We start from the raw sequence: 7066 nt of genomic DNA, 5'->3' as shown, positions 1-7066 counted from the left end.
TGATAGATTTCAGTTCTGAGAATGGGCAATCATTAGTATTTATGGTTCAACAGATTGTGCTTTGGTTTTGTTGTTGTATAGTTGGTGTATATAATAAAGTGAGTATCAAAAGTTGGATTATAATATCTTATATTACACGTGTTTTAAATTGTTATTTTATGTATGTTATACTATTTAATTTAATAAAGTGAAATTCAATTCAGATGTTGGAGTAAATATTTAATTATTGTTACACGTGTTTCTGATTTTTGTGATTTTATGCATCTATCTCAATATCTCAATACATGTCTAAATCGAGACATCATTCTGTGAGTTTATATAATTGTATTAGGGATATTAGGTTAGAGTTGGGTTATAACCAGTGTGTAATATTTTGCAACCATTTTTTCGATTCAAAATTCTGCTTATATTTTGCTCTATAAATAGACTCATTTGTGTTGTTTTTTTATCGCTAACTCTGATCTCAGGTTTAAATTTTTTTTTTATATTGTTGCGTTGTTTTTTTTGCTGTTTTGATTGTAGTAGTTTGCAGTTGGTATATGTAATTATAATCGTTTTTTATTTTAATGATTGTATTTTGTAGTTTGCAGTTGATATGGCGCAAGGTGTTACGTTGCTAGCAAATTTAACGAGGGCAAGTGTCACACAGACTATTAAAGTTCGATGTGTCTATAAATATAATACTTATTGGTCTGGTAGAGAAGAAGTTATTTCATCTCTTGAGTGTATAATGCATGATAAGGAGGTATTATTATAATGTATATTTGTTTGTACATACTTGCGTAGTATTTATTGTCAAGATTTTATTATATATATATATATATATATTGACAAATGTCTTTATTTACAGGGAGTTAAAATACATGTATCGTTTCCTAAGGCTATGATCGAGAGAAAGGGTCGTGTCATCAAAGAAGGGGATATCTATTGTATCAAGAATTTTTTCGTTAAAGGCAGTCCGAAAAAATACAAAACTACTGCGCATGAATTCAAAATTCAGATTAATGAAAAGTCTTCTATCATAAAAGTTGAAGTCCCTGGATTGTGTGTTTGTATGTATAATACTATGAAAATCAATGAGATTCTCAATATTGATGATGTCGGTGAATGTGGTTTGTTTGGTATGTTTTAAATTTAATTTAATTTTTTAGTTTTTAGTCATAGATTATATTATTTTATATATATATATATATATATATATATATATATATATTTTAATTTTAAATTGCAAATGTGGTAGGAGTAGTTCAAGATTGTGTGAGGGTGGTTGATGAAAGGTCCTCTAAAGTACTGGAATTGGTTCTGGAGGATGAGCAGTAAATTTTTATTTTTTAAAATTTATTATATAAATTATTGTTTTATTGCTCATTATTAAGTATATACAAATTTTATGAAATTTGTATCTTTTTGCAGCCATATATCTATACATTGCACTTTATGGGGACAGTATGTTGATTCCTTCTTGAGTCAACGTGAGTTTGACATTAAAATTGTACCAATTGTTTTGGTACAATTTTGTAAGGCTACTATTTTCAACGGTAGGTTTTTTTATGATTATTATTTTAGTATATGTTTGTGTTATGAATGTTATAATTTTTATTGTTCTTTTAGGTCAAATTAGTTGCGGGACCATTTATAATGCATCGAAAGTGTCTTTGAATAAGGATATTGATGAGATCAATCGACTTAGAGAGAGGTGTTGTTTTGTGAAATTGTTTTTTCTATTTTATAAATTATTTTTATTGAATGATTAACAGATTTTGATTATTTTATAGGGTAAAGGATGATGAATCTTTTTATGTTGATTTACCCTTGTGTTTAAAGTCTGTCAAGCCTTATGTGGTTGATGATATTGAAGGAAATTCGAAGTCTATCGAGAGTTTATTTTGCCAAGAAGTATGTAACTATTTAAATATTTGTGCACCTTTTGTTATGTTTTATTTGTGTTCATTAATATATTATGCAGTTATTGAATGAACATGATGGAAATTACCGGATTTGTGCAAGAGTGGAGGTTGTGAGTTGTTATGGTGACTGGTATTATATATCTTGCAAGAAATGTGGTAAAAAAGTTGTTAAGGATAATAATCAATTTTTGTGCTCTGGTTGTGGATTATTCAATGGTTCTGGGTTTATGAGGTAAAATTTAATATATTGTTTTGATTTTTACATCTTGGTGTATTTTTTTATATTTTAATTTTTTGTTATTTTTAATTTATAATTTTATTATAGATATATGTTAAAATTTGAAGTCTTTGATGGGACAAGTACTGCTCAATTAGTTCTTTGGGACAGAGAGTGTTTTCACATTATGAACAAGAAGGCTGCTGAAGTTAACGCTTTAGAGGTCTGTTGAGAAAAATTATTTTTTTTCGTACAGAATTTTTTATTTTAGTTTAATTAGTTTTTAAAGCTTTTTTTTATTTATATCAGGTTGTTTCTTTGAACGGTGTGCCGAGGGAAATTGAAAATTTTATTACTGGCAAAGTGTACCTCTTTATGTCACGACCACAACTCCCTAGTGCTAGTGAGCGTAGCTATTTCGCGACTAAACGATTCTCAATAATCAAGGGACAACAATAAAAGGATGAAATCACTTAAAACAAAAGTATCAAAGGCATATGGGTACATAGTCAAAACGTGTTCAGAGTATCAAGACTAAGTTCATAGCTTTCTAGCACAAAATTCTAGATTTGCAGCGGAAGAGTCCAAGACAAAATAGCACGTATGAAGACATGCTACTTTGGGCTACCTAACTACTTATTTAAAAAAAAAGCTTGTCCCAACACCTTCGCCTGCTCGTCCACGTTCAACCTGCACATTTGAAAATAACATGCAGGGCTGAGTATTTGATATACTCAGTGGGCACATTGCCAAAAATGGTTCTATCTTTAATTGTCAATGCCACAGTTGAGTGATCACGGGGTTTTACTTAAAAGACCCGAGTCACTAAAATCCTTTTCCTTTAGTAAAGATTTGATTGCGCAATCACATAACATAGATATACCATATCTGAACCTTGTGTGAACCGGGAATGCGGCCACATTCCACGACGGTCACTGGACCGGCCAACCCCTTTTGTTAGCTCACGGTCCCCTCATGTGTACACTAGTCCGAGTAGGGTTTGCGGCCCTACTGGGACCCGAATTCGATTTAACTAAATTGGCATAGCCAAGCAGATAGGTAATCATAAAACAAAACATGGCATGACAACATACTTGAGCAAAGATTCACATTTTCATACTGAAATCACGTTTTGAAAGAAATGCCCACCTCAAAAGCTAAATCTCTTTCCGTAAATTTCTTTAACTTGGCCTTAGACGACGTGCGAAGACGTCCCTTTAGGAAATAAAATAATACTTAATTAGACTTTAAGAAGTCAAGAAAAATTAAACGTGAATGCATGCATCCTATTGGGTAGCACTTATATCTCAGTCTCGGCTTATAGGATTTTCTAAACCCCACCTCGGCTTCATTACTTTGTAGAATTTATTAATTCACTTTACTAAGTTCGAAGAAGTTCCATTATCTTTAAAATAATTACTTGAGCATTTAATATGGATTCTTGGAAAAATCCTTTCTTAAATCTTTTCTTTGAATTTTCTTAAGATCGCCCATGGCGTCGCGGGGCGATGCCGGTCGATCCTTCGCGTCTTACTTTAATATGTTTCCATCTTTGGAAACTCGATAAATTATTCGGGAATTAAATAATTAAGGTTCAAGCTCAATTTCTTTAAATAAATCCCAACCTCACATGATTAAATCTCGGCCCAAAATAAATAGCTCCTTGGCCCAACCTATAAATCCCAGCTCGTTTCTTTCATCTCAAAAATCGGTCCACTACTCAACGTAAATAGATAGGCCCAGCCATAAAAATATACTCTTAAATAATTCCAATGGGGCTTAGCCCAATGATTAAATTTGTCAATCAACCTAAATTGGTCTTAGGCCCAAAACAGAGTCCCATTTACTCGCCGCCTCCATCGGTTCTTCTCCACCGATACTTCACTCCTCAAAATCCACAATCCCCCAATTTAGAACAGCAGCGCCTCCTACTCCCTTCACTGGAAAAAGAATCGACACCTTTCCGATGAATCGTCGCGTCTCTGCATCGCCGGAGCGACACCGGCTCCGCCTCCCTTCTCCGATTCGCACACTTTCCCAAAATTCGTATATTTCCTAAATTGAAGAAGTGAGCAGCGTCTACTCCCTCCTCTCGTTTCGTTCCTCCCCGGTGAAGTTGCCGACAAGGGAAAGGCGTCGCCTTTCTTCTTCCGTCTCTTTCTCCGTCGCGCGTGGAAGTTCCGGGGTCGCCATCGCGCCTATGCCGTCAGCCTCGGCGAGCAGCGCCGCTTGTCTCCGCCGTCGGCCTCACGCCGGCGTTTTCTCCATGCCGGGCAGTCCGTCGTCTAAGATAAGTCCTTTTCCCCTAACCCCTTTAATTATTCCGTAAATCTGGAGTTCTCGGTTGATGCTCGATTCAACATCTTGGGTGTTCTTAGTCACTAGGATGAGCTTAATATTTTGCAATTAGTCATTGGCTTTGATGCAAAAGATCACTAATTATGAAGCTTAAGGCAGCAACTAAATTGATGAAGCCTTGATGTCTTAACTTGCACATGAGACCTACTGTGTTGATATTGCTAAGTTCGCATTTTGATTCTTGAGCATCTATGGTTCTAAGTTCTTGACTATCTATTGGGGTTGGTTTATATGATGTAAAGCATGATGTTGGGTGTTGAGGCAATTACCTATTGAAGCTGCGGCTGCTTTGAGAATTCAGCTCTTAAAACCTCATCTTTCTTCCACTCAAACTTGCTGTGTTGCTGGAAAAATTTGAAGGTGTGTAGGAGAGTGTTCAAGGGTGGTTTGGAGGGGAATTTATAGCAGAATGTGTACTCGTGAGAATTTAATGGAGCTGTTGTATTACTTGTTCTCTTCTTGCAGCAAATCCTTCTTTTTAAGATCTTCACTAAGCTTTTAATTAATACATTCGTCTCTTTCTTGAAGCACAAATACCCCCTTCATAAAATCACTTGTTTGGACATGTAGGGGCGCAGGTGGTTGCTTGATTCAGGCAGATTTGGTGCAGCTGCCATTTTGGGATCATTTTGACCTCCTTTGATAAAGTGAGGATGCCTTCTTCCCTTGCTTGGTTTGATGTTGAAAAAAATATACCTTACAATATTTATTAGTTTTTGTCTATACATTGCAGGTTGTACCCATAGGAGAAAGAGTTATTGGGCTGTTATTGGGCTGACCTTCGGGCCGACGGGCCAAACTCTCGGGCTGCGCAAGGTGTGACTCGGGCTTAAGAAGAGAGGCCCAACATTTGCATATTTTTATTCTTTAATTCTTTCTCATCAACACGTGTGTAAATTATTTTGTAACTAGAGAGTAGCTTGATATGTATTCGAACTTTCTGGATCAGCAAAGTAACCTCGTATTCTTTCTTGACGTTTATTATATTTAATTTAATACCTATATACGAAATTTATTTTAGCCTAATAGACAACCTTCAATTTAGCAAACAAGCAAAGTCATCGACTAATATTTCTAAATCGAAAGTAATTTGAATTAACAAACATTTCTAGTTCGACATTAAACTTGAAGAAAAATGGTAATAAAATAGTGGGTATTACATTCTACCCTCCTTAGCAAAAATTTCGTCCCGAAATTTGCTTATGTCATAAAAAAAAAACTCTGGGTACTTCTCTTTCATTTTGTCCTCCAACTTCCACGTAGCTTCTTTGTGTCCGTGATGCTTGTATAGAATTTTTATATGTTACAGTAGATTTATTCCTCAACTCTTTTACTTTCCGATCCAAGATTGATTCTGGCTTTTCTTCATATCTTAAGTCTAGTTCCAAAACCATTTCCTCTTGGTGGACTATGTGTTTTGGGTCGAATGCGTATTTCCTCAATTGTGACACGTGAAGGACATTGTGTACATTCCCGAAACTCGGTGGAAGTGCCAATCTGTACGCCACAGGACCCACTTCTTCTAGAATTTCGTAGGGTCCGATGAAACGTGGTCTTAGCTTGCCCTTGACGCCGAATCTCGTAATTCCTTTAGACGGGGATACTTTCAGAAAAACTTTGTCTCCCGCCTTGAATTGCAGATCAGTTCGGCGAGCATCCGCGTAAGACTTCTGTCTGTCTTGAGCTTCCTTGATTCTCTCACGAATCTGGCGGACAATCTCTATCATTTCCTCTACAGAATCCGGTCCAAGCGTCTTCCTCTCACCGACCTCATTCCAGTAGAGTGGTGATCTACATTTCTTCCCATACAGTGCTTCATATGGAACCATGTTTATAGTTGCCTGATAACTGTTATTGTAACAAACTCTATAAGTGGCAGTACTGGCTTCCAATTTCCTCCGCGGTCGAGCACTACGGCCCTTAACATGTCTTCTAAGGTCTGGATTGTCCTCTCAGACTGCCCATCAGTCTGTGGATGGAATGCCGTACTGAAATTCAATCTGGTGCCTAACTCTTGCCGCAGGCTTATCCAAAATCTAGAAGTAAATTTTGGGTCACGGTCTGATGTGATCGTCACCGGTATTCCATGTAACCGTATGATCTCTTGCACATATATCTGAGCTAACTTGTCCGATCCGTAAGTGATACGAACTGGTACAAAGTGGGCGCTCTTGGTGAGGCGATCTATAATCACCCAAATAGCAGTATTCCCTCGTTGTGACTTTGGCAATCCTGTCACGAAATCCATTGCAATGTGCTCCCATTTCCACTCGGGAATTTCCAGGGGTTGCAATTTTCCATAGGGTCGTTGATGTAGAGCCTTCACTTGTTGACATGCTAGGCACCTTTCTACAAACGACGCTATGCTCCTCTTCATGCCATCCCACCAAAAATGCTTCTTCATATCTTGATACATTTTCGTACCTCCTGGGTGGGCAGTATAGGGTGTTTCGTGAGCTTTGCTCATGATTTCATTTCTGAGAGCCTCGTCATTGGGCACGCATAATCTCCCTTCAAACGTGAGGGTGTTATCTGCTTCTTCGCGGTAACTCACCTCTTTTCCCGTCCTCACTTTAAGACGAAT

General features: G+C 36.8%; 1 long non-coding RNA gene across 1 annotated transcript; it reads left to right on the top strand.

Annotated features, from left to right (window-relative positions):
- Nucleotides 1-4026: 4026 nt before the first annotated feature.
- On the top strand, nucleotides 4027-5457 carry LOC125196835 (uncharacterized). The gene is made up of 2 exons (XR_016128787.1): nucleotides 4027-5129; nucleotides 5216-5457. It is a non-coding gene; the product is annotated as an uncharacterized LOC125196835 (long non-coding RNA).
- Nucleotides 5458-7066: the final 1609 nt, after the last annotated feature.

Source organism: Salvia hispanica, chromosome 4, assembly GCF_029641045.1.
Source record: "Salvia hispanica isolate PSC_SH4W2 chromosome 4, Shi_PSC_v1, whole genome shotgun sequence".
Lineage (NCBI taxonomy): Eukaryota > Viridiplantae > Streptophyta > Magnoliopsida > Lamiales > Lamiaceae > Salvia > Salvia hispanica.
Note: the sequence above shows the minus strand (reverse complement) of the source record. Positions and strands in the feature narration are given on the sequence as shown.